Source organism: Lutra lutra, chromosome 11 (genome assembly GCF_902655055.1).
Source record: "Lutra lutra chromosome 11, mLutLut1.2, whole genome shotgun sequence".
In the NCBI taxonomy this organism is placed as follows: Eukaryota; Metazoa; Chordata; class Mammalia; order Carnivora; family Mustelidae; genus Lutra; species Lutra lutra.
The window spans coordinates 45,798,585-45,805,597 of NC_062288.1; the positions used below are offsets into that span (position 1 = coordinate 45,798,585).

Sequence of the window (7,013 nt, forward strand, 5' to 3'; positions counted from 1 at the left end):
AACCATCTTGTCTATCCCAGCTGCATTCAACTTTTGGACTTGACTAACTGCCCAGCTGAGCACATAAAACTTGCCATCATTCTCTGACTTCCTCTACAGCTGTGGCCACTAGAGAAAAAAAAAATTGTCATTTCCCCTTCCCTCCATCTACCAGAACTCCAACTTGAATAGTCCCAGTGTCTTTCAAATAACTTATTAGATTTGTTGTCTCATTATTTGGATTGATGTTCTGATCATTTGATTTAATATATAACCTCAAAATATGTTATGGGAGATACTAAGATACCAAAACTATGAGAATATATTATTTGAATCTCAAATAATCTTCAATTTGGAAAACATATGGACATATATTTTTAGTACAGTGGGCTTTATCTATTCCTTGATTATCAGTAGCTATTCCTAATTTAAGGACAAACTTGGTCTATCAGCCATCTCACTGATCTCATTCCACCAGTTTGTCAGGAAATAGAATATATAAAACAAATCATGAAATTTCAAGTTATATAACTCTATTCCCCAGCTACATCACTGATTTTGTTTAAACTTAAGAACTCCTTTCTCAGGGTGCCTGGGTGGCTCAGTGGGTTAAAGCCTCTGCCTTTGGCTCATGTCATGATCTCAGGGTCCTGGGCTTGAGCCTGGATTGTTTTTTGCTGACTGAAAGACTTAAAAGCTTGGACCCCCGCCCCCCGCCTGCCTCTGTGCCTATTTGTGATCTCTGTCTGTCAAATAAATAAATAAATAAATCTTAAAACAAAACAACAACAACAAAAAAAACCCTCCTTTCTCTGGGGCACCAGGGTGGCTCCATTTGTTGGGTATCTGACTTGGTTTTGGCTCAGGTCGTGGTCTCAGGGTCATGGGACTGAGAACCAATTTGGGCTCTGCACTCAGTGGGGAGTCTGCTTGAGATTTTCTCTCCCTCTCCCCTTGCCCCTCCTCCTTCTCATAAATAAATAAATCTTCAAAAAAATAAATTACAAAGTTAAAAACTCCTTTTTCCAAATTCTATATTTAACTCCTTCCACAGTCTCTCAGGAAATGCTTAGTGATAACCAAATCATGTTGATTCTATTTTCCAGTTATTCCTCCCTATTCATCTTCTCTGTTCACCAGGCATCATTACGTTTGCTCTGGATTCTTCTCATACTTCCTATCAGGTCTCTCAGCCTCTAATATCCCACCCACCCACTCCCCATTCATTCTCATCAACAATTCCTGAATAATCTTTCTAAATGTATATATGACTTTATTTATTTTTAAAATGGTAACTAGTCCTTAGCAATACTCAATTTGGTAATTCTTTTTTTTTTTTTCTTTGAAGATTTTATTTATTTATTTGACAGAGAGAGAGAGAGAGAGAGATCACAAGTAGGCAGAGAGGCAAGCAGAGAGAGAGAGGGAAGTAGGCTCCCTGCTGAACAGGGAGCCCGATGCTGGGCTTGAGGCTCAATCCCAGGGCCTGGAATCATGACCTGAGACAAAGGCAGCCACCCAACCAACTAAGCCACCCAGGCACCCCTAAAATTTTAAACATAACCTGTCATAGATGTTCTACTTCTGGGTATACACTCTAAAGAAATGTAAGCAACATGTCTTGGAAAGATTTATACATGAATGTTCATAGCAGTTTTGCTTATAACAGACAGAAAGTTGAAAGTAGCCCAAATATTATCAATAAGTGAACAAACTGTGGTATATCCTTATAAGGGAATATTTAGTAATAGAAAGGGAGGGACTATGCCTGAATCAGGCTCTCTGCTCAGCAGGGAGCCTGCTTCCCTCTCTCCCTGCCTGCCTCTCTGCCTACTTGTGATGTTTCTCTGTCAAATAAATAAAATCTTAAAAAAAAAAGGGAGGGACTATGGTACTTGTAACATGTTGGATAAATCTCAAAATAAGCAGAATGAATGAAAAAATCTAGAAAAAGCAGAGTATATATCATTTGATTCCCTTAATGTAAATTTCTAGAAAATGCGAGCTAATCTATGACAGAAGATAGATCAGTGGAAGAATAGCAAGATGGAATTACAAAGGACACAAGGAAATTTTTGTGTTAGTGAATATATTCATTATTTTGATTATGGTTATGGTTTCACAAGTACATGTGTATGTTCAAACTTCTCAGGTGGTACACTTTAAACACGTACAGTTAATGGTATCCAATTATACCCCGATAAAACGTTAAGGAAATAAAAAAATAAATTAAAACTCTCCTACACATTCCTCACCTTCTCCAGGGAATCTTCATCAATCTTTTAGTAGTACTTAGACAGCATTCTTCTATCATTCACATACTTAACATATTTCATTATTCCATTGATTTACCTGTTTACCTCACTAGATTTTAAGCAATAGAGAAGGAAAGACATCATTTTTGAGGTTGATTTCTTAGAGATAAAACAGGTCTTTTCAGAAAACATACATCGTTTCTGCTTAAAGTAGAACACTGACTTGAATGGACATTGTTCTGTACTGATGTCCAATGCCCTCTTCTATATACTAATATTTGTTACTCTTTTAAGGTCATCGTTATTAATTACTAATGTTTAAAATTTGAAGACTAATCTGGAGATCAACAGAACTGAACAGGCAGTATTTCCTACTGATATTTAAAAATTTTGAAAAGTTGAAATTAGAATGTTAGGCACATATATTCTGACACACCTCTTATAGGTATGCCAGTTTCTACATGCCTCGTCTGTCTTAAATATAAAACTAACCTGGTCATCCTATGCATTTCGGTGGTTCATGAAAATTTCCAAAAATCTTTGTTAGGGGTCCCATGTTGGAAAATATAACAAGTAATAAGGTCAATAGGCCAAGCTAGATCAAACTGTCATAATTTAGGAGTCACAGTGTGGAGGAACTTTAGATACCAGTATTTAGAAAGAGGGAACAAGCACAATTAAAGGAAATTAAAGGAAAATTAAAGGAAAGTTTGGGGTTAGCAGAAAAATCTCAACAGATATTAAGAAAAAACATAAGTGATATTTTCTCTCTAAAACTAAAGCTTTTTGGCTCTTCATAATCAAAAAATCCTAGGAACTCTGCTGGTGTTTTGTGTTACTGTATGCAGCTATGTTGTCTAAAAGAGTTGTCCTAGCCACATGCGGCTATTAAGAACTTGAAATGTGGTTACCCTAAATTGAATCAGGCCAATTTCTGACTTCATATGAAAAAAGAATGTAAAATATCTCATTAATTATCTTTATTACACATGTTGAAATAAAAATGTCTTGGACATATTGGGTTATTACAATTAATCCTACCTATTTCTTTTTATTTTTTCTAACACAGCTACTAGGAAATTTTAAATTACATATATGGCTTGCATTTATTGTTGACTTGCGGTATGATGGAAAGGAACCATGTTTAAACACTTGGCAAAGGGTTATAGAGAGAAGCATCATCCAGAAGCGGGGATTAGATAGGACAAAGTGATCAAGACATGAGCCAGGAGCAAAGCCCATAAAATAATCATGGTCAATTATCAACAAAGTTGTAAGCCTCTCTTCTCAGAAATATTTAGAAAAATTGGGGAATGCACTCCCTTGAAGAAGTGGTGTAATGGAACCTAAGTTCTCTCCTTGGTGAGTAGAGATTACACCAGGTGGAATTGTCACAGAGGAAACTTTATTTATAGTAATTAAGATCACTGTGAATAATTTCCAAAGCCATAACTACCTGAGTGGGGTAAGTGAGTTTCTTTTATTTAGGGTGAGGATCAATATTCAGAAATGGGAGTTTTGTCATCACAAGGAAAGGTGGGCATAACACTGCACAGGTATTCTTAAAAAAAAAAAAAAACACCCCTATATACCCAATCCTATGTTATGTTAATAAAGCTTGTGCTACTCCCAGGGTGGAGACTTTAATATAATGAAGCAGAGGTAACTGTTGGACAAGGAGAAGGGGCTATGGGCCTGCTCTAAGAGTAATTAATTATAAGCTGGTGTCTTGGGCTCCTTTTCTCTGGTAAGGAATGCAGCAACTGGCTTACTTTTGAAACAGCACAGGGAGTTGTGGGGGCTTTTACTACTATTTTATTGTCTCTGATATAGTTAGGCTATGTCCTGGCTTGTTAAAGATGTTAGTTATTGCATTCTCTTTATTTCTTTAACTATTGAGGTTTTTGCTGTTATTTGTAATTCTGACACCTTCTGGAAAGCTCTGTTAGAAGTTGTGTTAGGGTGGGCGCCTGGGTGGCTCAGTCATTTAGGTATTTGCCTAAATAACTGCTTGGGTCTTCATCCCAGAAATCTCATATGTGGCTCCTTGCTTGAGAAGCCTGCTTTTCCCTCTGCCTGCTGCTCTGCCTATGTATGCTATCTCTCTATCAAATAAATAACTAAAATCTTTAAAAAAAAAATGTTAAGGCAAGTAGGCAATAAGATCACAGAAATAGATGGGGGACTAAAATGACTTCTCTTTCTCCTCTCTCTACTTACAGAAAGTTCATTTGCCTCTTAATGTAAAGGGTGACTTTAGAAGACTGGAAAACCAGGTGCTGCAGTAATTTTTCCTTGGGTGCCCATGGTTCTTGGTCACACCACTTCAAGGAATCAAGAGGTAGACCAGACAGAGTGGTGGGCAGTAAAGCAAGTTTATTGAGTGATAGCAAAGTAATAATACAAAGCTCCCAAGAAAGGAGCGGACCTGAGAGGGTTGCAACCACAGTTTCTAAGTCTAGGGGTTTTTTATGGGCTTCTTAGTGGGCTGTTTTAATCTGATTAACATCCCCCCCCCAACCAGACCTGACATGCAATCAAGTTGTCATCTATCAATCACAGGGGAAAGGGTGGAGGGCTCCTTCCAGGGTGCTTCCAGGGTGGTGTAAAATCCTCTTAGGGTAGTTTCCTCTTAGGGTGGGACCACATTGTCCCTGCCAGGCTGCCTCCCAGCTATCAGTCCTGGGGAGTCACGTGTGGAATCTCTGCTCAGATATTTTGTTTCTCATCTTCCACTTCCTATTTCAGATTTAATATGCAATGAGAAAATACAACGTTATTTAACTATAGGATTCAGCTAGATTTAAAAAAAAAAAACCATTACTTTCAGGTCAGGGAATACTAGATATGGAAGTGATGAGCTTGATATAGGAGTTCCTTAGGACTTAAAACTTTAAATGTTTAAATAATTTAATTTTTATTCATTCATTCTTACATAAAATTCATTGTTTTATATTAGAGGATTACTTACATGGTTAGGGCATTTGTGTTTTTTACAATGACAATCCCTAAAAGCACCAAATCTACTTGGACATCTTTCCACCATTCCTCACCTTGCTGGCCACTGAAGCAACTCCAAAAAGCCCCTATAGCCAGAATCACGGGTGTCCCATTTCATAAATAAAAATTAAAACCCATTCCTTCAAATGTTAAACTCGATTTAAATAATGAAAATACTTTTTGGGCAGAGGAAGTTTTTAAAACTGCAAAAAGAGGATGAATCTGTTCAGTTTTCTGAAAAGAAATGTGGTGTCACCTAGTATTGATACACAACTGATTCCTGTCTCTGTATCTCTAATTCGTAACGGTCATTTCCCAAAGCCACTTTTGAAACCAAGGAGAAATAATGGCTAGCAGATATAACACCATTGTTGTACTGCTTTAGGTCTAAATACAGTACAGCCATCTTTATCTAATTGGGTTTTATAACCCATTTAGTCCTTATTTTCTTGCCATTTTAGTCCTTATTAATTATTTTCTTGCCATTTTAGTCCTTATTAATTATTTCACAGCCAGGATTTTTACTCTGGTCTTAATGCACAGACTTCAAGAAAATCTGTGAACACTCTGAAAATGTATACAAATACTGTTGTCTATCTGTTTTCCACTGGGACAGTAGAGTCCCCAAGATTCTGATTTGTCAAACCAAGCTATTTATTTTGAAAATTCAAACAATTTTAGGGGAAGATGCCATCCCCTCTCCTCTTCCTCCACCTTTGGAAGATTTAGCTAAAGAGGGGTTGACAATGATTTAATCAGCATCTCATTGTTGGACATTTAGGTTAAATGAACACACTTTGTATAGGAATCTTTCTAGAGTTCTTGTTAGCTTTAGGATAAATTCCAAAGGGTGAGACTGCTGAGCTAGAGGATGAGATAATTAAAATATTTAATACTTTTTGAAAAAGTTCATTTATTTTTAGTAATCTCTACAACCAAGGTGGCACTGGAACTCAGGACCTGGAGATCAAGAGTCCACTCAGCTCCGACTAAGCCAGCCAGGTGCGCCAAAATCGTTAATATTCTTCATACATACTGCCTTATTGTCAGGAAGTTATGAGATTACATTTTCGCCGACATTGTGTGAAGTTTATTATCTCCATGTGGATATAACTTGTATATTATTTTGACTTGTATTTCTTACTTTTACTTATCTTCATGTTTCACGAGCCAAACACACCAATCCGGCCAGAAGAGAAATAAAGTACTACTATTACTTCCTTCCTTGGTTACTATGCATGCTGTGACCGTGATTTTAACAATAGCTAATATTAATCAAACGTAAAATTCTCTGAAGGAATTTGAGCTGGGATCTACTACGGCTGTAACCACTGAGTTAAGGGGACAGGGGTGGAAGATGGTGACCCATGTGCAAAGACAGAAGGAAAACCAAAGCAAAGCATAACAAATTCCCCAAAACACGGCTCCTGCCGCGCTTAGTTTCCTTCTACCCGGCAACAGGTTCTAAATTTTAAACGATTTGAATTTTCAGCTGCCAAACCCGCGTCTACCAACCAGTTCATCCTACTCTCAACATCGCGAGCATGAGCGACGACTCGCACAGCGTGGACTAGACGGCAAATATTTTCCCCCCTTTGCAAAAGGAAAAGGCCTAATAGGGGAGGGGGAAAAAAGGTGGTACTATTGCTTTTAAATTTTCCAGGGCTAGACTTTTACCTTTAAGTCTTGAGAGACCTAGGTAACAAAACCCCTGGAGAGTGCACAGTCACAGCCGCTGCGCTTCCGGGATTCAGCCGAGCGGAGGGAGGACGCATGCGT

At 37.8% G+C, this 7,013-nt stretch overlaps 1 long non-coding RNA gene across 1 annotated transcript in view; it reads right to left on the minus strand.

Moving 5' to 3' along the window:
- The window catches only part of LOC125080854 (uncharacterized), a 39,414-nt gene extending 32,429 nt beyond the window's left edge, over positions 1-6,985 (minus strand). The window contains exon 1 of the long non-coding RNA XR_007121516.1: positions 6,912-6,985. This is a non-coding gene — a long non-coding RNA (uncharacterized LOC125080854). The remainder of the gene's footprint in view (positions 1-6,911) is intronic.
- Positions 6,986-7,013: the final 28 nt, after the last annotated feature.